Here is a 22,652-nt window from a genome sequence, read left to right as displayed (position 1 = left end):
ATCCTAACGTATGGTCTTTCTTTGAGAATGTCCTCTTGAGAAGAATGTATATTCTGCAGCTTTGGGGTGAAATATTCTGTAAATTTCACATAAATCCAGCTGATTTAGTGAGTCATTTAGGATCTCTGTTTCCTTGTTATTTACTTATTTTTATCCTCACCGGAGGACATTTTTCCTTTTTTTGTTTGTTTTGTTGTTGTTGTTCAGATAGAGTGGAAGGGAAAGAGAGGGAGAGAGAGAGAGAGAGAGAGAAACATCGACGTGAAAGGGACACATTGAGTGGCTGCCACCCACACGACCCAATCAGGGCCGGGGACAAACTGCAACCGAGGCACGTGCACTTAGCGGGAACCGAACCTGGATCTCTCCGGGCCGCAGGCCAATGCACTAACCACTGAGCCAAACCAGCCAGGGCCCTTGTTAATTTTTATCTAGAAGATTTATCCAGTGAGGTCAGTGGGGTGCTAATGTCTCCTACTATGATTGTATTGCTGTCAATCTCTCCCTTAAAGTCCTCCAGAAGTTTTAAAATATATTTTGGTGCTCCTATACTTGGTGCATATATGTTTACCAGGGTTGTATCCTCTTGTTGGATTGATCCCTTTAATTTTATGTAACAAAAGTTTTTGTCTCTTATTATGGCCTTCATTTTGAAGTCTATCTTATCAGATATGGGTATTACTACACCAGCTTTTTTGTTTGTTTCCATTTGCATGGATAACATTTTTTCCATCTTTTCACTTTCATCTTGTGTGAGTCTTTTGTTCTGAGGTGGGTCTCTTGTAGACAACATATATAAGGGTCATGTTTTCTTATCCAACCAGCTATACTATGTCTTTTGATTGGAGCATTTAAGCCATTGACATTTAAGGTTATTATTGACAGATACTTATTTGTTGCCACTTTTATTCTTTATGCCTGAGTTCTTCTCTCTCTTCTCTGTTTCTTCTTTTTCTTCTTACAATAGTCTCTTTAGCATTTCTTGCAGTGTTAATTTGATGGTAGTAAATTCCTTTAGCCTTTTGTTGTCTGCAAAGCTCTTTATCTCACCTTCAATTTTGAATGATAGCCTTGCTGGATAGAGTAGTCCTAGATTCAGACCCTTGCTTTTCATTACTTTGTATACTTCATGCGACTCCCTTCTGGCCTGAAGTATTTCTATTGAGAAATCAGCTGACAGTCTAGTGGGAGCTCCCTTGTAGGTAACTTTCTGAATCTCTCTTGCTGCCTTTAAGTTTTTCTCTTTCTTTATTTTTCTTTCTTTTTTTTTTTTTTTTTTTTAACATTTGCCATTTTAATTATAATGTGTCTGGATGTGGGTCTTTTTGTGTTTATATTGATGGAAACTCTCTGTGTTTCCTGGACTTGTATGACTTTTTCCTTCACCAGGTAAGAAGAATTTTCTGTCATTATTTCTTCAAACAGGTTCTCTATTTCTTTCTCCAATTTCTGTCCTTCTGGACAAAAATACTGTTACATTTCATATTGTCCCAAAGCTCCCTTAAACTTTCGTCTTGTTTTTTATTTTATTTTTTTTTAGTTCTCTGCTCTAAATGAGTATTTTTTTCTATCTTGTCTTTTAACTCACTGATCAGTCTTCAGCTTTTTCTAATCTACTATTGAATCCTTCCAAGGTATTTTTTATATCAGTTATGTCATTCTTCATTTCCATTTAATTTTTATTCATAGCTACTACCTCTTTTTTTTTTTTTTTTATGTTTGTGTAGTTCTCATTAAGTTGCTTATAGTTCTAAGTTGTTTGAACACTCTTAACACCATTGCTTTGAATTCTTTATCTGATAAACTGCTTGTCTCCATTTTGTGTGGTTTCTTTTCTGTGGTTCCTCCTTTTCTTTCATTTGGGGATTGTTTCTTTGTCTCACCATTTTAGCATCTGGTGGAGGGCCGGGTGAGACATGCTAGGATGTGTAGGCAGGTTGGTGTGTATCAGATAAAACTGCTCTGTCTTGCAGGCTGTTCTGGTGCATGCCTCCCCACCCCCCAGTTGGTGCCTCTTGTCTGCTGTGAGTCCAGGAGGATTGATGACTGGCAGTTCCTGTTAGTATGTTGTTGTAGGAGCTTCTGGAGTCTGTGGGTCTGACTGGTGTGCTGCTGGGTATGGGGGTGCCCGGGTACTGCTACTGCCTGGCCGAGCTCACCTCCTGATCCATGTTGCTGCTGCTGCCAGGGGATTGGTCTAATTTGTTGATTTTCTCTATTCACTTTCTATTGTCAAATTCAATGGTTTTTTTTTTTTTTTTTGCTCTAATTAATATCATTTCTTTGCTTATGTTAACATTGCATTTAAAGTGCTCTAACTTTTCTAGTTTTTAAGGTAGAAACTCAGGTGATTGGTGTTAAATCTGTCTTCTTTTCTAACATATACATTCCATGCGATAAATTTCCTCAAACCACTGCTTTCCTTGTATTCCACACCATTTAATAAACTGTATTTTCCTTTTCATTTAGTTAAAAATATTTTTAAAGTCTATTGAGATTTCTTCTTTTACCCATGTCTTATATAGAAGTGTGTTTTTTAAGTCCACATATTTTTGGGTTTTCCAGTTATCTTTCAGTTATTGATTTCTAATCTAATTCTACTATGGTCTGAGAGTAGACATTGCTTGATCTCTAATCTTTTAAATGTGGTAAGGTGTGCTTTATGGCCAGAATGTGGACTACCTTAATGAATGTTCCATGTGAGCTTGAGCAGAATGTGTATTCTGCTTTTTTGAATGAAGTAGTCCATAGATGTCAGTGTTATACAGTTGATTTTTGATGTTACTGAGTCCAGCTATGTTCTAACTGATTTTCTGCCTGCTGGATCTGCCTACTTCTGATAGAGAGGTGTTGAAGATCCCAACTATGATGGTGAATTTGATACCATTGTAATTAGCTAATTATTAATAATAGGAGAGGAGAAAGGGGGAGACCAGACATTATAGGCATGGTCATTTGGGCAACTTCACCAGGAAGCTGCCATTTTACATTCCCCAGGGAACACCAGCCCATTCCCTGCAGATCACTGCAGGAAGGGGCTCAAAAAAGAGAAGATAGATACATGCCCAGTGAAGTTGATATGACACAGGGAAGGTACTTGCCTGTTAGTCAAACCTGGGTACAGAGATGGTTGGCCAGAATGGGCAGGGCCACTGAAAGTTCATGGAATTTGGGGGATACATAATCCCACAACAATGGAATTCTGTCTCTTGTTGCTCTTGGCTCTCGGCTCATGGGGCTCTCTTGTTCCTGCTTCCTTGCACTGGCCCATGTTCTCTCCATAGCCCTGTGGCCCTATAGATGCCACATGCAATGGACTGATGGGCTGCAGCAGGGGACACAGTCTAACCCAGCCTGATGCTGATTGGACACTGCTCCAGTACAGAACACAAATTCTGGGCACTGGCTCTGGATTTAGCTCTACTGAAGCCCTTGCTATGTCTCTTTTATGGCGGGGCGGAGAGAGCGAAGACGTGGGAAACTCAGGGGCTTGATGTTAAGCTTTCTACAGTGTTTCATCCTCTCACGCTAGTCTCATAGAATTATTTTTCTTGGGATATTTCAAGAATTACACTCTCACAAGCAACAGGTGGGGACAAGGACTGCCGCCCCCCCCCCCCCCCCCCCCCACTGGTAACAAATTCATTCTTTTTCTCCTTTAAAAATTTTTTATTACTTTTTTTATTTGGAGAGACAAATATTTATTTGCACTTGAAAGAAATATTTATAGAAAACATAATAGACATTCAAACACACATTTCCATTTTTATAAAATATAATAAATGCCTAAGAAGTTAGTCTAAACTATAGTTTCCTCTACTCAACAAAAAGTGAAATATAATAAGAAATATGAAGTACTCTCTCGTAATATTTTAAATGAACTGTTTTGCTTTAGGTTTTGGTAGAGAATTAACATTTCTTCAAACCCATTTATCAATTGACCTTTATTACAGACAAATAATTATTATTCTCAAGCCAAAATAGAACATTTTTCTTTAACTTTATTTCTGAGATACTTTATTCTAAGACAATATAATAAATGAAACCCAACTGAACACATGGTATGATGACAGGAATTATGTCGTTTGCTTCCCATGATTTCTCCTTTTGTTAACGGAGGGGAGAGATCCTTGTCTTCACCAGTCGCTAGTGGGGGTGGACTTTTTGCGATATCCCAAGAAGATGAATTGAGACTCACATGGGAGGATGCAATATTGTAGAAAGATTTATTTTGTAGAATCTTACCCCTGAGTTTTCAAACTCTCATTTCCCTTTGTCCAACCATAGAAGTGTAGCTGGGGCTTCAGTAGAGGTAGAATCAGAGCCAGTGTCCAGAGTTTCCTTTCATGTTGGAGCAGAGTCCAGTTCAGTAGTAAGCTAGTATATGTTGTGTTCCTTGCTGTAGTCCATCGGTCCATTGTATGTGGGGTCCACAGGGCCACGTGACTATGGAGGAAACATGCGTAAAGCAAGGAAGCCAAGAACAAGCCAAAAGCATGAGAGTCACAGAGCAGCGAGAGGCATGGAGAGCAATGTGTTTGATTATGACATTATGTACTCCCAAATTTTTGTGTGTTTGCAGAGGCCATGCCCATTTTGGCCAGTGAGTTTTTTCCCAGGTGTGACTAACAGGCAAGTACTTTCCCTGTGTCACCCCAACTTTACTGTGTCTATTTTCCCTTTGTTGAACCCTTTCCTCCAGTGTTTTATAAGGAACAGGCCGGTTGTTTCCTGAGGAGCGCAAAGTTGTAGCTTCCTGGTAAAGCTGCTCAAACAACATGCCTATAATATCTGGCTTCCCTCTGCTTTTTTTTCTATTATTTATCATTAGCTAATTACAGTGATATCAGTTCCCCCTTTAGAGAACTTAAGCCTTGTAATCTTATAGGAATAAATGGGGGAAGGTCTTTATTTTCTTGTAACTGTTTTAGGCTATCAAGCAGCATAGAACTGCCTGAGCCAAGGCCTAGAGATTCTCCCGCATCTGACAGAGGAGGAGGAGCAAACGGGAAGGGCATCTTCATGCAAGGAAGAGGAAGGCCATGCCAATCTGGTGTCTCCGGGAGATGACATACAAAATGTCCAGAATTGGACAAGCTGGCATTTTTGTTTTATTTTACAAATAACAAACTTGACAAGTTCAAAGTCATAATTAAAAATTGTGGAAACTTATATTTATTAAAGTTCTGATGGGAGGTAAAAACCCATGTGATTAAAAAAAAAAAAGAAGACTAACTTTACAGTGCCCCGGATTAGGTTAGAGGCATGTGTGAAGTCCTTCAGTCAATTATATTTAATTCAAATTAAGCTAATGGAAATATTTCAAGATTTCCCCCATGAGAAACTGTGGGCCTTTTCCATCTGAACAATTTGGGCAGAAAAGGGAAATGAGTTTTAAATGAAGTTGCTAGACCATTCATATTGTATTGACTCAATTATAAGTCCAAACAATTGAGTCTCATGTTAAGAGACAGTGATGAAAATGGTTTTTTAAAGTGAGTTTATATTGTGTGAATAAATAAACAGGTAAATAAGGGCATAGGCATATATTCTATGAAAATAGAAGTAAACAAAAAGGTTAATGAATACAGTAAAATAAAAAACCATTTGAGAAGACTTGCAGATGTAAGGCTTTTGTTGGAATGAAATTAAACAGTGACAATCTGATAAATTGCAGTTAGAATATTTCTGATGATGTCATCAGGTGCTGAGTTCTGTGTGGCATACATATACATAGCCTTAGAAACAAAACTTCGGAGACAGTTAATTGCATCAGAGTCAAATATTTATAATTGGATATTGTGGCTTTTATTGAAACATAATTTTCTTTCTAAGATTACCCTCATTTTCAAAGAGATTACATTATGTCCAATTTTATTTTTATAATTTTTGAAATATTTTCCCACTTATTTTTAGAGAGAGAAAAAGGGAGAGGGAGGGAGAGAGAGAGGAAAACATCGATGTGAGAGTGAAACAACGATCAGTTGCCTCCTGCACACCCACAACTGGTGAGTGTCCCCGCCACCCAGGTATGTGCCCTGACTGGGAATTGAACCAACAATCTCTGTGCATGGACTGATGATGCCCAGCCAACTGAACCACACTGGCCAGAGCATGTCCAGGTTTAATTTGGCCTGATTATTTACATAAACACAACAAGAATAGTAATTCATAAAATAAATTATATAGGCTTTAAAAAAATCTGTTTTGCTGGAATTTTTCATAAGGAATCTTGATTTGAGCTATAGCGAGCAGTCAGCCCCTCAGGGCAGAGAAGCCAAGCCATAAGTGCCATCCATTTACCTGCAATACCTGTAGGTTTTAATAAGTTTCTCAAGTTCTTGAGGTTTCCAGAATGTCTTCAGGTTCCCTTTTTGCCATCTTTCAGGAAAGTAATTTTTGTTTCTTTTCTGGAAAGACTGTCATGAACCACATGACCACGCAAGGTATCAGGACAATTTTATAATGGCTTTGATTGGCTTTGAAAGTCAATTTTAATGTTTTAAGACTTTCTGGTGATATTCAGAATCCAGGCATGTCTCTCTTAGACATGGCTTTCCAGTCAAAGTCTTAGTTTAAAAGACCACACAGTTTGAAATTGGTCTTACTGAATTTATGCAAAGAAATGTGTTGTCATGACTCATTAAGAATTGACATATTCTGGATGGCTCAGGTAGGGAGAAAAAGTTAAAAGTAAGTAATTAGCCTTTCCAAAATTTGCAAACATATTCCATAACTTTTATAAACAGGTTTTTTTTTTTTTTGGCAAATATTTGATACTTTAAGAGACATATTTCTATGGAGACAGGTATACAGCAACACTCGCTGATTTAACAAATCACAGGTGAATTGAGTTAAACTGATTGGCTCAGATAGCTTAGGCTCAAATAAGATTTATTTCTCAGACTTTGCATTTCAACAGATGGCTCAGATAAAAGTTCTTGAGACCAGATATTAGCACTTTAAAGGCAGACAGTCCCTTTTTCGACAAACCCAGAATAAAATTTCTTGCCAGAGTAGGCACTTTTGAGGCATTATGAATGGAGATTGTATTTTTATTGACTTCAGGGAGAGAAAAAACCACCTTTCTTTTATCCTCTTGACAGGGAGATTTGATAGCTGAGGGAGGTACGAATGTCTTTTCTGTTCCCTAGCTTCCTGTCACATACCAGAATTTGGAGTGGCTCATGACCCCTTGCTGGTCATGACCCATTCTACCTAAGCTGACTGAGCGATTTGCATTTGCCCATAGTCTGAAGTCCCTTCCCATGCCCAGGACTGAGACTCTTCCTGAAATAATAATACAGTTATCTAGGTGTGGGGCCTTTTACTCCACATAAGAGATTCTGATGACTTTTGGCCTCACTGGAGGCTTCCATTCTTGTGTCTGTCTGCATAAGGAATGTCTGTTGTCTTCACTGTCTGAGGTAGAAAAACTTGTTTTGTTTTTTTTTTGTTTTGTTTTAATTGACCTCTAATATCTGGATTTGCAATCTGTTGCTGTCTTTTATATTTCTAACAGTCTTAGTTCCGTAAGACGTTTGGCAATGTGACACAGTTTTTCCTAAGAGAGGGGGGAGTATTCTGGGTTAATCTGGGTGGACAGAGATTTGTATGCAGTCATTTTCAAGATTAGGTAATAAAAAAATTTTTAATTTCTTTATTTGTACATTTGTGGCTTTTTCTATAACTCATATCTGTGGAAGAAGTATTGATGACAATTAGCAATGTTTGCATGAGTCAAAATATACATAGTAGTGTTTGCATGAATTAAAATATACAGCAGTTGTGTTTGTAACAGAAGTTAACATTTACTTCCACCCTCAAACAGCATGACTGCCAAGGGCATTTGCTTTGAATGGAGCACATACTCAGCACCCCCTTCTCCTCCCCAGCACATAGTCAAGAGGTCTGAGTGGTGTACCCCAAGCCTGCAGGGCCGGGGGGCCTTTCTGGCGTGTGTGGTGCCAGAGAAGGGGGAATTCCCAAGCAGTGTTCTGGAGGACTGAAGCACCAGGAGGCGGCAACAGGTACTGTGGACACAGGTGCTGTCTGAGTGAAGAGGAGAAGGCAGGAAGAGGCGGAAGCAAAACTGGGAGAATTTGGGCACTGAGCATGAATCCCTGGCAACACTGGGGTCGTGCACTCCCCTCATTTTCTGGACTCTGCTGCAGCTTTGGTGCTGACAGCAGGACACCGCTTTCTCCTGGGGCTGGGTCTGAATCAGCAGAAGCGACGTAGGGCAGAGAAAGGAAAGTGAGAAATTCAGACAAGCACAAATACAGGAGGCAGTGTGAGACTGAATTATAAAACTCACTGTCTAGGGAGAGAGGTTTCTCCCACAATCCAGGTCAATTTCTCCTTCTCCTCTGTTTCACTCTCCAAGTGTGGGTTTAGAGGCTGCGAGCACGGCTTTTGTAGGGAAGGAGCAGAGAGGGATGATTTCCATGCTTTCCATAAGTCAGTTCTCCCGGTGTCTGTCCCATCGGGGTTGCCATTTGTAAATGGAGGCGAGCGATCCTCGTCTCCTCTGGTTGCTAGTGGGGTGGATTTTTTGCAATATCCCGGGAAAATTAATTTTGTTAATTCACATGGGAAAATGCAATATTATAGAAACCTTTATTTCTGTGGAATCAAACCCCTGAGTTTTCAAAGTTTTATTTCCCTTTGCCCGATTATAGAAGAAGTATAGCTGGGGCTCAGGAGAGCTAAAATCAGAGCCAGTATCCAGAGTTTCCTTTCCATGTTGGAGTAGAGTCTAATCTAGCGACAAGCTAGCATAGTTTGTGTTCTTTGCTGTAACCCATCAGTCCATTGCATGTGGTGTCTGCAGGGCCTCGTGGCTATGGGGGAAACACAGGTGAATGCAAGGACCCCAAAATCGGAGCAAAGAGCATCAAGAGCAACAAGAGCCACAAGGGAGCGACTTTTATTGTTTAGGAGATTATGTACTCCCAAATTTGTGTGTGCGTGCTATAGCCACACCCATTTTGGTTAATGATCTTTGTTCCCAGGTGTGATTGACAGGCAGGTACCTTCCCTACGTCACCCCAGTTTTACTGGGCATGCATATTTCTTCCTTTTGCTGGGTCTCTTCCCCAGTGTTTTGCAGGGAATAGGCCGGTTGTTTTCTGAGGAGTGCAGAGTTGTAACTTCCTGGTAAAGTTGTTCAAATGATGTGCCTATAATGTCTGGCTCCCCCTTTGCTCCTTTTCTATTACTTTTAATTAACTAATTACAATGGTATCGCTTTCAGTTCTGTCAGTTTTTGCCTGACATAGTTTGATACTCTCCTGTTATGCACATACACATTAAAGCAAAAGCTTTTCTTTAATTTGTGTATTTATACCATTTATATTTAATTCCATCATTCCTATCTTAGGACTTAACCCTGCCATTTTAATTTTTGTTTTCTCTATTCTTCTTCTAATTCTTTGTATCCTTTCCCCTCTATTATAATAAGTTAATTGATTTTTAATTTTTTTACAATTCCATTTAATTTTAATTTATCTAGTGTTTTGAATATATTTCCTTTCTCCATTCCATTCCACTGTTCAGAACATCCGCTGAATTTTTATTTTTGGTTATTATATTTTTTAATTTCTAAAATTTCCTTTTGGTTCTTCTTTATATCTTCTATTTATGTGCCAAGAATTTATTCCTTCAATTTGGTTCAAACATATTCATCTTTCTGTTTGAGACATTTTTGTCATGGATTATTTATGGTCTTTGTTAATTAATACTGAACCTTCCACTCTGTACGCATGTTGTGTGATCTTCTTCAGTGAAATTAAGATTTTTCTTGTTCTTTGTATGGATGGTCATTTTTCAATTAAAACCTAGAATTTGGGGGTATTGTGAGACTCTGAGTCTTCTGTTTTATTTTTTCTTATACTGATCCTAAAAAGAGGGGACATTACCTCAATAAAAATCAGGTGGGAGTAGAATTTCAGGTTCCCCACTTGGTCTGTGTTGACATGAGGAGGAGCCCTTCTTGGTACTGCTGGGCCGTAATGAGAGTTTGGTTTCCTACTATGGTTCCATTGATACCATCCTGGCCAGAAGGCTTCGGTTTGGATCCTTACAGCTTCTGCCATGGCTTCCCTGACATGGTGTGTGTGAAGGGTGACCTGGTTATTTCTGGGTGGCGTTGAAAGTTTTGACTGTCCACTGGGCCTCCTCTGATAATACCCTATGGGGGAAGGATGTCTCATTTCCATTTTGCAGGGGTGGAAGTCTAGGATCCCCACATGGTTTCTACTATTTCTGTGCATGGTGGCTTCATTACCCTAGCAGACATGAAAGTCCTGACTCCTTATTCAGTCTTTTCATTCACATCCTCGTGTGCATGTGTGGTGGTGGAGGAGGGGCACCTTGTTTCATACCGCCTGTCAAGGGTTGAAGTGTTGCTCTCCTCTTGGTCTTTGCTCATCAGAGTGCGGCTGAGGGCCAATGCTATATTCTGTGATGTTAGACTGGTATAAAGTGGTTATTTTCTGAAAGTTTCTTGCCTTGCTAGGTGGCCCTTTACTTGGTCCTTGGTTAAATAGTTTTGTTGGGGTGTTTTGTTTTGTCTTGTCTGTGATTGTTGGCATTTCTTGTTTGCTGGCTTTTTCATCTCCACTAACACCTGGTGGTAAGGAAAGTCTCGCCTCCCTTCCTCTTCTGACACCACCCCTGCAGGGAGGGTGGGGGTGGCCGCAGTGTTCCTTACGGTCTGCTGAAGGTGGGACCTAGACCCTCCACTCAGACTCTGTTGAAGTTTCCTTCTGTGGTGTTTGACTGCAGTTAAGCAGGTATAAATTGTTTTCTGTTATTGTTTAAATGTTTTCTGTCTTGATTTGCTGCCCCTTTCCTGGGACCTGGTCCGGGGGACCAGGTTTTGCTGTCGGTGCCTGTTGGCTCCTCCAGCTTCGAGCCGGAGATGCATGAGGCCGGGAGAAACTCAGGCAGCTCGCCACTGCACTGTTCCGTGGCTTCCCCGCCCCAGGTTGTCTGCCTCTGCTCTTCATCTTTCTGAACTTCTTCTTTTATTTCATAGATAATCTCCAGGAATTTTAGTCGCGAATAAGAGAAACAATAGGGAAATGTATGTCTGCTTCATCTTCCTGGAAGCAGAAGTTCACTGCATCTGGTCATGCTCTGAAAGAACAGTTGACCGGATTTGCTAATGGATGGGTGTAGGGTATGAATGTCAATGCTGACCCTGTTTGTCCTTACCAACTGGAAGGATGAAGTTGCTGTAATTAGAGCTGAGGAAGGCTGCTGTTAAAGAGGAAGCTTTAGGAGTCTTTGGACATGTGAAGCTGAAGACACCTAGTGAATACGGTTTGTAGGGTTTGGGATTAAAACCTATCAATCTATTGAAAAATCTATGAAAAGAGACATTTATTTTTTATCTTAAAAAAATCACTCATGTCATCACAAAGTGGCTTACTTCATGTCTTATCGTTCACTGACTGGGTTGATGGGAACACACGCAGGCTCCTGCGCTGCGGGCCCACCGATTGATTATGTTCCCCTGGGATCCTGGGGACAGCACTGTGACGTGGGATTATTGCTGTCGTTTGGAAGCCAGTGATGAGATTGTTGAGGTTTCTCCGCACAAAGATCATACTTTGCAATGAGCGTCTGAATTTCCATAATCCTTTTTTTATCTTAATTTTAATTTTTTTATTTATTAATTTGTTTTTGTTACAGATGTTTCTCATTTTTCCCCCACTGACACCCTCCTTCCCTTCCCCCCGCCCCATCCCCAGCTTTGTTGTCTATGTTCATTGGTCATACATACATGCATGTAAGTTCTGTGGTTTATCTCTCCCCCCACAAACTCCCCCTCCTCTGAGGCTATGTGTCTGGGTTAATTTTGTTCATCAGTTTCTTTAGTTCATTATATTCCACAAATAAGTGAGATCATGTGATATTTGTCTTTCTCTGTTTGGCTTGTTTTGCTTAGCATAGTACTCTCCAGGTCCTTCCATGTCATCTCAAAGGATAGGAGATCTGTCTTTCTTACAGCTGCATAGTACTCCATTGTGTATATGTACCACAGCTTTTTTATCCATTCATCTACTGATGGACACTTGGGCTGTTTCCAGATCTTAGCTATTGTAAATAGTGCTGCTATGAACATGGGGGTACATATATTCTTTCTGATTGGTGTTTCAGGTTTCTTAGGGTATATTCCGAGAAGTGGGATCACTGGGTCAAATGGAAGTTCAATTTTTAACTTTTTGAGGTAACACCTTAGTATTTTCCATAGTGGCTGCACCAGTCTGCATACCCACCAGCAGTGTACTAGAGTCCCCTTTTCTCCACACCCTCGCCAACACTTGTTGTTTGATGATTTGTTGGTAGCGTCTATTCTGCCAGGTGTGAGGTGATACCTCATTGTTGTTTTAATTTGCATCTCTCTGATGATTAGTGATTTTGAACATTTCTTCATATGTCTCTTGGCTATTTGTATGTCCTGTTTGGAGAAGTGTCTATATAGCTCCTCTGCCCATTTTTTAAATTGGGTTCTTTATCTTCCTTTTGTTGAGTTGTATGAGCACTCTATATATATTGGAAATTAACCTCTTATCTGATGCATCATTGGTGATTATGGTCTCCCATATAGTGGGATCTCTTTCCATTTTGATGGTTGTTTCCATAATCCGCTCCTTTTTTTTTTATCCTCACCCAGGACATTTTTTGATATTTTGTTCAGATAGAGTAGGAGGGAGAGAGAGAGAGAGAGACATCAATGTGAAAGGGACAGATCGAGTGGTCGCCACCCGCAAGACCCAACCAGGGCCGGGGACAAACTGCAACCAAGGTACATGCCCTTAACGGGAACCGAACCCTGGTCTCTCTGGACCGCAGGCTGACGCTCTAACCGCTGAGCCAAACCGGCCAGGGCCATAATCCCTTTCTTGATAACACTATAGGGACATTGTTTCATGTACAAGTAATATATACTTTTAAAAAAATCCATTTATTAATTTGGGAAGAATTGGTAAATTCTGTTATTTTACTTTTTAGTTTTGGTATGATGAGTAAATATCAGTTTTCTTTTACTATTTGTAACTCTGCAAACAGATTTGGGGGTATAAAAATAAAATTAAAGTGACTTTTAAATATAGTTATTTAAAAAGATGATAGATTTTTATAATTTTTTCCTAGTATTCACATTCATTTCTTCAAATCTTTGAATGGCCACCGCTACTATTCACACCAATAAGTACTTATTCAGTATTGTTAAGGGGAGTGAAATGTTTATGGAAATCAAAGTGTCACCTTGTTTCCAGAGCCACAGCTATTGCCAGGCACTGGGCGGGATTTGCTGTGCCACCTTGCTGTGCCAAGTAGACAGAGGGAAGTCTTCCAAAGAGGAATCTTGTCACTGCAGATAAATAAATAAAACCAAATGACCGCCCTGGCTGCGTGGCTCAGTTGGTTGGAGCATCGTCTCATATACCAAAAGGTTGTGGGTTTGATTCCAGTTAGGGCACACACCTAGGTGCAGGTTCCGTCCCGGCTGGGGCACCTAAGGGAGCAACCCCATCGATGCCCTCTCACATGGAAGTTTCTCTCCTTCTCTCTCCTCCTTCCTCTCTCTCTAAAAATCAATAAAACACATCCTCAGGTAAGGATTAAAAAACAAACAAACATAAAAAAAAATACAAATCTCCCACTAGACCATGTACAGAATAGCTACAGGAATACTATCTTTGATCTTTCCAATTATTTTCTGCTTAAAATGGACAGTTTTAGAAGGCTGCTCCTGTGGAGCAGAGACTTGGAAGTTCAGTCCACTGTCAAAGGGAAACATTGACCATCACTTGCTGGGACTCGAACCACTCTAAGCAGAAGAGTTGGCAGTTACTTCTAAAACTTCTGGCTCTACCTTTTTATAAGAAAAACAAATAAACAAACAAACAGAAAATTAGGGAGGCCATTTCAATGACTCGCTTCTAAAGACATACAGCAAATAGTTGGCGGGTTAGTGAGGCTCGGCTGGCTGCCAGTAGGCATTTCTGGCATATTTTTTCAGATTGATCCCTAAAAGAGGCCCAGTTAATGGAAGATGCCCAAGAAGGGTTTAAGTCCTGTGCTTGGTGAATACTGACTTTGAGCATCAAAGGTCACCTTTCCTGCAAAGTGAGAAATTGTGACTCTCAGTCTGTGAATAAGCACAGTGAGGACGTCTGTCCTGGAGTGCATGAGGCCTGCTGGCCGAGCCGAGATGCCGGCCCGGGCTGCGCGTCGGCCCCCAGGAGGCACGCCTCTCCCTCGGGCTGAGCCCGCGCTCAGCACGCGTGGTTCACGGCCCAGAGCCCGCAGGTCCTTGCTCGGGGCGGCCAGGTGTCCCTCCAAAGCACTTGCCGCCAGGGACAGGCCATTACTTGGCTCTCACCCCAGCAGCTGATGGTCACTCTCATCTTAATACCTTTATTTTCTTCCTAGAAACTTTTTTGGTTCCTTTCTTTTTTGTTCCAATTCTTTGATAAGGCTTCTTTGCCCATTTCACCTTCCCCACCAGGCAGGTACTTACTGTAAGGTGCTGTCAGATTTTCTTGGTGGCTTTATCTCATAGCATTTTACCCCTTTAAAAATATATTAGGAAAATAAACATTTCTACAAGAAAAAAGTGCAATATATATTTTTCTGCTTTTTTATTTGTATTTTTTTTCTCACAAAAATACTGCCCCCTCAAACTAGAATGCAACGTTTTGCCAGTGGTTTGAATATTGTGGATAAACAGCCAGTATTAATTTACGTTACTCAGTGATTTTTCACATGATTTATAGGGAAAGTTTCATACAGTGTGGGTGAATTGTTCCAGCGGGAAGCGATCCACGAGGATCTGTCTCCGGTTTCCTCGGGCCACCTGCTCCCACACCTGCTCCCGCGGTGCCATCCCCCTTGGCCGCGCTCCTGCTTCCCGGCTGGGTCCTGGTGTGCTGTCTGCTCTCGGTCTCCGTTCCCTACTTTTCTGTTCTCCCTCCTAAGAATCACTCCGCCAAGAAGCCCTGTGCAGTAGGCCAAGGTTGGGCCGAGTGCCCTTTCTCTGTTCCCGTGCGCCGTACTGGGAGTTTTCTCCCTGACTCGGGATAGCTGGCAGTCACCGGGTTGTGATTATTTCTCTAGTAGACTTTGATGGCACATGTTGTACTTTTTAATGTCAGGTCCCCAGTAAGTGCCTCCCTAGCACGGTGCATGATATAAGGTAGGTGTTTTTTCAATCAACCACCAACTTGAGCATAGGTGGATGAGAGTGGAATTCAATTCAGTTGTTAATCATTCTTTTTTTGGGTGTTTTATGATAAATAGAGGTGGCATATGACATTATTTTAATGCCATGGAATTCCTAAATGAACTTTTCTGTTGCAGATTTAGCAAAAACTACTTTTTTTTTGGTCCTGTCCCTATGAGAAAGACTCCTGGATTCAGGGTTGAGATAAAATACCTTAAAATTCCCTGGAGGAATGTGATTTCTAGGGTGCTAGAAACTTATAGAGAGAAATCATTTGACTGATATAAAAATGAAGAGTCAGGGGCCTTGAATACTTACAATAGGATACTTACAACTACGTGAGCAAGACTTTGCGATATTGATATTCAGTGGTCTCTTCAAATGCTTTGGGTAAGCAGGTTCAAATCTAATGTTAATGAAGTACATGGACAAAGTGGTCCTCAACATGTTTTTTCATTTATTGATATAAAGGGTAACACTTCTTCTCAGATATAGATACAGTTTTTCAAAGGGGGAATTTGGTGAATGAGGACATTTGTCTTTCTTCTGGTGTTTTCAGAGTTGGGCAGGATACTTACAGAAATTCTTGACGTTCTGGATTCATTTCCATGTGCTGCTTTCGGGAGGGTGGACAGTCCTCACTTCCTACCTTGGTGCTAGCAGCCATCACTTGGTTTCTCAGCTCTCCTCTTCTAAGCGGTCTTCTCTAAGAGGATTTCAGTGATAAAGCCTCTCCAACTATTGCGGTCAGGAGGCCAAGACTATGGATTCACTTTTGTTTTGAATGAGTTAGCTTCATTCTGTTCTATGGCTATTAACTCTTCCACAACCTTGGCTGTATACCCTGAGATTTCCGTGGGAACAGAGTGATAAAGTATTGATTATTCCCTCGTTTGCATTTTATTGAGCATCTATTACATGCCAGGCCTAGAACTTCCCCTGGGGTTAGACAGATGACCAAGACTGAGTGTTTGCCTTGAGGACGTCATCGTCGAGAAGTGGAGGTGGACATGTAAGGAAGGACAGGGCGGGTGCTGGGTCCAGTGACTGGGTCCAGGAACACCGATGAGTCTGCTGTTAGTTTACAATAAGAAATGAAGCATGCCACTCCTGTGCTGTCTGACGGGTGCTCACTTCTCTGATCCACTTGACAACACAGGAAGATAGGTGTCATCATCACATTTAAGGAAGGTTAAGGTGAGGCATCGATAGCTAAGTAACTTACCCAGGGTCACACACCTGCTAAGAGGTATTCTAGCTCTTGAGTCTATATTCCTACCGATTCTACATCCTCCTGCCTTTTGGCGGTAACAACAGGGTAGCTGCACTATGTCCCTTCAAGGAGGGGAGGATGCCTGACCAGACATCGAAGGACAGCGGGAAAGCTGTCTGTTCAGCCAGAGGACAGAGTATTGCAAAGGCCAGAAGCATGAGCACAGCGTTTCCCCTCAGCACCTGTCAGCACAATGTCAGCGTTTCGGGAGGATGCCGTAGGAGGGCCAGAGAGGAGGGCATGAGCCTAGGACACTTAGATGGAGCAGTGATAATTTATTTGGAAGCACATGGCAAACACAGATACTATCGGTGGCCGAGACAGAGCGCAGGCGGCCCTCAGTTCACATTCCGCCCTTGCTATTTCCTGGCTGCTTAGTGTTTGGAACTTCACTTCTCTGAGGCTCATTTAAAAGATACACAGTAGGGGTTGCGGTGGAGGCAGCGCGAAGACCACCTGAGACGCTGAGCCAAGGCACAGGCAGAGCATCTTCTCTGTCCAATTAGGAGCTCTCGAGAGACCCAGGGGTCTGTGGCTCTCCACCTGGCTGCACGTTGCACTCTCCCAGATGCTGTGCCTGTGCCCACCCTGACAGTCTCAGCGAGAAGGTCTGGTTGGAATCCTGCTGTGGGTGTGGCGTTAGAACCCTCCAAGTGGCTCCCATGCTGAGGCAGGGATGGGAGCCACCAGTCCAGGCAGCAGGAGTCAGGGGAGGACCTGGGAGCAGGAGGCTGAAGCCGGGGTACTCACCTTGCCCCCTGAACCAGGATCTGAGTGGCTTTGTCCACAGTGACTCTGTAAGGAAGGAAAGGACTTCCCTCTGCCCTCTCAGATTCAGTCACGGGCCCTGCAAAAGATCCCATATACACGTGCAGGAAGCAGATATGCCTGAGGGTTTTCTTATACCTTTTTTTTTTAAAAGCGACAATACATGTGGAGATGTAAGGACAAAGGGAAAAGGCGCTTGGTCTAGGTGTGGTAAATTGTGAGATGGTGACTCGGGACTATGCATGGCAGCTAATGCATGAGAAGGGGTGTTTTATAAGCCTATTTGCAGCCGCGTCTTGGTGCTGACTTTCTGTCTTCATGCCATACACTCCCCTGGAAGAGTTCATTATGGAGTTGTCATTTCTCTGAAGTTTCTGTTTTTGGTTAGCTAAGGAAAATGCCTAGGTTTCTTTCTGCACGTGTCGATTCTTATTTGCTCTAATTATTCCCATAGCAGATTACAGTAATTCTTATGCCCAAGTGGCGTGTGTTGGGATGGCGTGTTCTGACCCCTGTGCCTCGCTCTGAGGTCTCATTACCTCACCACTGGAACCTCGAGGCTGTGACCCCTGGCACTGCAGACACAGCCTCTTACCTCGCCTGCACCTGGCCCAGCCCTCCCTGGCCCCCAGTGACCTGAGGCGGAGCAAAGGAGATAATGAGCATGGATTTCCCCTCAGACCTGGAAAGTTCTCCACCTTTGTGAAGAAACCCCTTTCTGCTTCAGGGACTTTCCCAAGGTCACAGCCAGCAGGGAAGGGGAGGGCCCTGCCCCGCGCCCAAGGCACCCCCTTCCTCTGGTGCAGTCACTCCGCCACTGGCAGCAGGTGTTCAGGGCAGGGAGGTGAGTAGTCCATGCTCTCCTTCTGCACATCACATGACTGCCCCTGCCCGCAGCCCGGAGCGGTCGGGACACGCTGGACAGCCTTCCCCGGCCGTGGGTTGGCGTCGCCGCGGTGTGGACCTGCCCAGCACTGCCCAGACCAGCGGTGTGTGCGGCCCGGGCAGCTCGCTGCGGGGCAGAGCGGCTCCCGCAGCGCTGCAGCCACGCGCGGGCCCCTGGCGCCCAGCACGCGGGGGTGGCTGTTTGGTTTGGCTTCGCGGGGACACCTCGTAGGCTTCGTGCTGCGTGGATGAGCTTCAGCACCGGTTCGCGAGGTGTCGGAGCGATGAAGTCGTGAAAAATGAATAGTAACTTTATCTTTAAACGGCAAATATAATGTTTACATTTTATGTGCACACAGAATAATTTATCAAAAATTATGAATTTGGAATTGTGATCATTTGGGTTGATTTTTTTTTTTTTTACTTGACTGTATGAAAGAGTTTGTTGTGTAAATTGTGTCAGGAAATCAAGAGCTTTGTTAGTATCCTAGCAGCACGACCGTTTGGCATACAAGTGAAACCCGTGGCGACGGTCTGCGCCGTCGCGGGATTCTCACGCCGGGTCACCTGTGGCACTAAGCTTATTTCATCTGTCCCCATGCCTGGCCTGGGGCCCACTGGGCGCTGTGGCCCCCCACGAGTTCTCCGTGTTCTGCCCTCCTGCAGCTGCTTCCTTCTCTGTGCCGCTGCGAGCATGATGCCCTGATGCAAACGTGGCTGTGCTTTTCCACTGTCATTTCTGATGACGCCCTTCTGGACACCTGGAGGACTGAAGATAGGGTGGCGCAGAGGCCTTGACTGCCTTCCGGGCTCCTCATTTTCTCGTCCCCTCGCCTCCCTGGTAACAGTTGCAGGGAGCCACCTTCTCTTCGCCAGAGCTCTCCTCTGACCGCTCGGCCTGCCCCTGCCTTCTGACCCCGCGCTTCTCCCGCGTCAGCCCGAGTGGCCTGTGTGGCAGCCCGCCGGCCCGTCCTCTCCCGCGTCCTCTGCTCGGGCACCTCACTCGCAGTGGTCAGCGGATTTGCTTTTCCTTCGCCAACGGAACCTGTGAGGGCAAGGATTGTGTCCTACTCTAGCGGTTTTTGGTGCCTGGCACCTAGGCAGACATGTGTTTGCTAAAGTAAGTGGCTTCTGGTGGTCATCAGCGTGCCCATTCTCAAGCCGGCGGGCAGGGCCCTTCTCCAGGTCCCTTGTGAGACGCCAGTTACATCTATTGGCTGGATGCAAATGGTTTGGAATGGAGTTTATTCTAAACAATCCGCAGTTAAACCTTCAGGCTGCTTTTGCCCATTGTCCAAGTTAATGAGGTCTTAGTGTTTGCTTGTTTATTACATTCCTACTGGAAGAAAAACATGGTAGGGTTTTGTTTTTCTAACCCTCCACATGGAATTAAGAACAGATGCCAATCTGCCGTTAGCTTTCCATCTGTGGTCTGCACACATTCACTGACATGCACACATATTAATGTGTCCGATTACTAGTCCACTTTATTTCATGGCCTTTGCTGTCCTGAGTTTTGGATGATATTTGTTTCCTCCCTAAAGGATTTTTAATGGATGTTTCCCTACACTTCCTATATATGCTACTTTGGAATTTAACCTTTCAGGTATACCCCAATGAGCTCCTTTGATATATATTTAAATTTGAAATGCAGTTAATACTCTATGTTATGTACTTTTTATAAATAAAACTGCAATATCAGGCCCTGGTCAGGGGGCTCAGTTGTTTAGAGCATCATCCCATACACCAAAAAGTTGTGGGTTTGATCCTGGTCGGGGCAAGTACAGGAGGCAACCAATTGATGTTTCTCTCATCAATGTTTCTCTCTTTCACTCTCCCTCTCTCTCTCTAAAAAGTCAATAAATATATCCTTGGTTGAGGATTAAAAAACAAACAAAGACACTGAGACATCAGGAACATAGTTTTGCATTCCACATACACTCTAACAAACTCAACAATCTGTAATGACTGGATGTCTTTTTATACTAAAAAAAACACACCAGGATAATCTTCAAGTGAAAACTAGAAAATACTGCATCTAAGAAAAAATATATGAAATGATGTATTTGTATGGAATATATTGTTATGGAATTTCAACATACTCTGGGCTGATGATTCTAGATCTACTAGAATGAAATTACTAAACAAATTGGTAGTAAAAGTTATACTGAAAGGGAAAAAAAATTTATCCAGGAAAAGAAACTGAGGTCTCTGGAAGAACCATTTCTATAAGCACCTCATTACAACACTTGCCGATCATTGGTTGTTGACACCAATTCAGCACTAACCTAATCTCCAGTTTGGATGTAGTAAAGAAGCTTTCTTCAGTAGAAACAGATCAACTGTAATGTAATAGCTATGAGGCAGCCTTGGGGCCAGGCCCCTCTCCAGCTGACATGGTCTGGTCTGCTCCCCTCCCCACTCCGATGAGACATCTTTAGTGTTTCAGCTCAACCAGGGGAAACACAATCTTCAGTGGAAAGGAGAAGTGTGCTCCCAGGGCCAGACGGGAGGTGCTTTAGATGGGCAGAAATTCCTGCCCTTGGTCCCTGCTTAGTCTGTCCTCATGCAAATGAGGACTCCAGATCCTTACAGTTTGATTGGTCCAAATGGCACTGTCCTGATTAGTTAGAATAAAGTTGCTCTGATTGGCTGGAGTTGTGCAGCTCTGATTGGATGGGGAAAGACTCAATCCTATTGGTTGAAATGGGATCCCAGGAATGCCTCTCTGAAGGCTGCTCAAATAGCAGAAACACAGCGCAGGCAGGCAGGTCCCTGCAGGCTTCTCTGTGAAGGCAGTTTGCCTGAAAGTGCCATGTGCAGAAATGGCTGCTAGGCTGTTATTTTTTTAAATTTGAGCCCAGCCCTGGCCGGTTTGGTTCAGCGGTTAGAGTGTCGGCCTGCGGTTCTGAGAGACCCGGGTTCGGTTCCCGCTAAGGGCGCGTACCTCGGTTGCAGTTTGTCCCCGGCCCTGGTCAGTTGTGCGGGTGGCAGCCACTCGATGTGTTCCTTTCACATCGATGTTTCTCTCTCTCTGTTCCTCTCTCTCCCTCCCACTCTACCTGAACAAAAAATGGAAAAATGTCCTCAGGTGAGGATAAAAAAAAATAAATAAATAAAAAATAAAATAAAATAAATAAATAAATAAATAAATAAATAAATAAATAAATTTGAGCCCAGTTAGCCACCAGTAGTCCTTCTTAGTAGGTGTCTTTTTTTCTCAGGGTTTACACACTTGACCAAGAAACACTTTGTTAGGTCAATTCACCAATTTGTCTAGAATCAGAACTTCGTTTCTTCGAACATTGCCATTAATTCCGGCCTTTCACAGACTCAGATGATGCTTTTTTTTTTTTTTTTAAATACAAATTGTGATGATATAGAGTATATGCACATCCATTTACATTGTAAATCTTGCTTTGTGTTCTAATAGGAACTAAGAAATTCAATATTGTTTAAGTATCGGGTTGTATGTAATGGTGAAGATGGATTTTTAGAGATGTTTTTATTTGGCACAGTCCAGAGCTTCCAAAGAAGAAGCTTTTCAGATTTAATGGGTTCATATAAAGAACAAGGAAGCAAACTAAGTGTTTTCTGAGACACATTTGAGACCGAGGAATCGTAAACAATATAAACCACAAATACATCCTAACCAAACAGAAGCATCCTTCCCACCAAAACTTTACAGCTCTATTATTAGAAATGAAAGCTTGTTCCCATGCTACATTCATGAGATTAGTGGACTGATATCTTTTAAGTGTCAACTGCACTGTTAACAAAAACATTTTATTACAAAATATGTAATGATAGTAGCCAATATATTTGAGTGCTTACTGCATGCTACCTTTCATATATTTTCCCAATCCTTCCTATAAACTTAGGTGAAGAATATTGTTGTCCATATTAGAAAACTGATGTCCTTTGGAGTCACAAATTAGTAAGTGGAGGGGCTCCCATATCATGTTTGACCCCCAAACACACTACTTAATTCAGTTCACTTTATGTTGAAGGTTCTCTGATGGCCGAGTCTTACTTCACACAGTGAAAGAACTCAACCCAGTTCCACAAGGTGATTCTTCATTACTACTGAACATTTTAATTCTGGACTCAAAGCGTGCCACATTGTAAACTAGGTAATCCCATTAGCTAAGAAACAGGAATTTCCCAGAACGTCTGAAGCTATGCTGTTCTGAAAGCTGAAGCACAGGCAGAGAAGTAAAGCATGCTGGGGACTGCAGTGAGGAACGTCACTGGGAAGCTGTTTCTCATCATCACAGCTTTCCAGGCGGCCAGATCCCCTTCCCATGAGCACAGCTCTCTGCTCTTGCCTGTTGCAGGGGACTGGGAATCAAAGGCAGGCTGTTGTGTCGGAGCAAATGAAGGACAGGAAGAGTGCTCTGGGGAGCTTTTACCCCATTTCTGTCTGACTCTCTCTCTCCTTCTCCTTCACCAGGCATTTTCTCTCTTTCTTAGTCTCTCTACTTCTCT

At 42.7% G+C, this 22,652-nt stretch overlaps 1 protein-coding gene across 1 annotated transcript in view; it reads left to right on the top strand.

The window, feature by feature from the left end:
* Positions 1 to 22,652, top strand: part of TMEM182 (transmembrane protein 182) — a 75,509-nt gene that overhangs the window by 24,618 nt on the left and 28,239 nt on the right. The gene's annotated exons all lie outside the window — the stretch shown is intronic.

This window comes from Molossus molossus, unplaced genomic scaffold (genome assembly GCF_014108415.1).
Source record: "Molossus molossus isolate mMolMol1 unplaced genomic scaffold, mMolMol1.p scaffold_m16_p_15, whole genome shotgun sequence".
Lineage (NCBI taxonomy): Eukaryota > Metazoa > Chordata > Mammalia > Chiroptera > Molossidae > Molossus > Molossus molossus.
The sequence above is the reverse complement of the archived record's forward strand: the minus strand, read 5'-3'. Positions and strand labels throughout refer to the sequence as shown.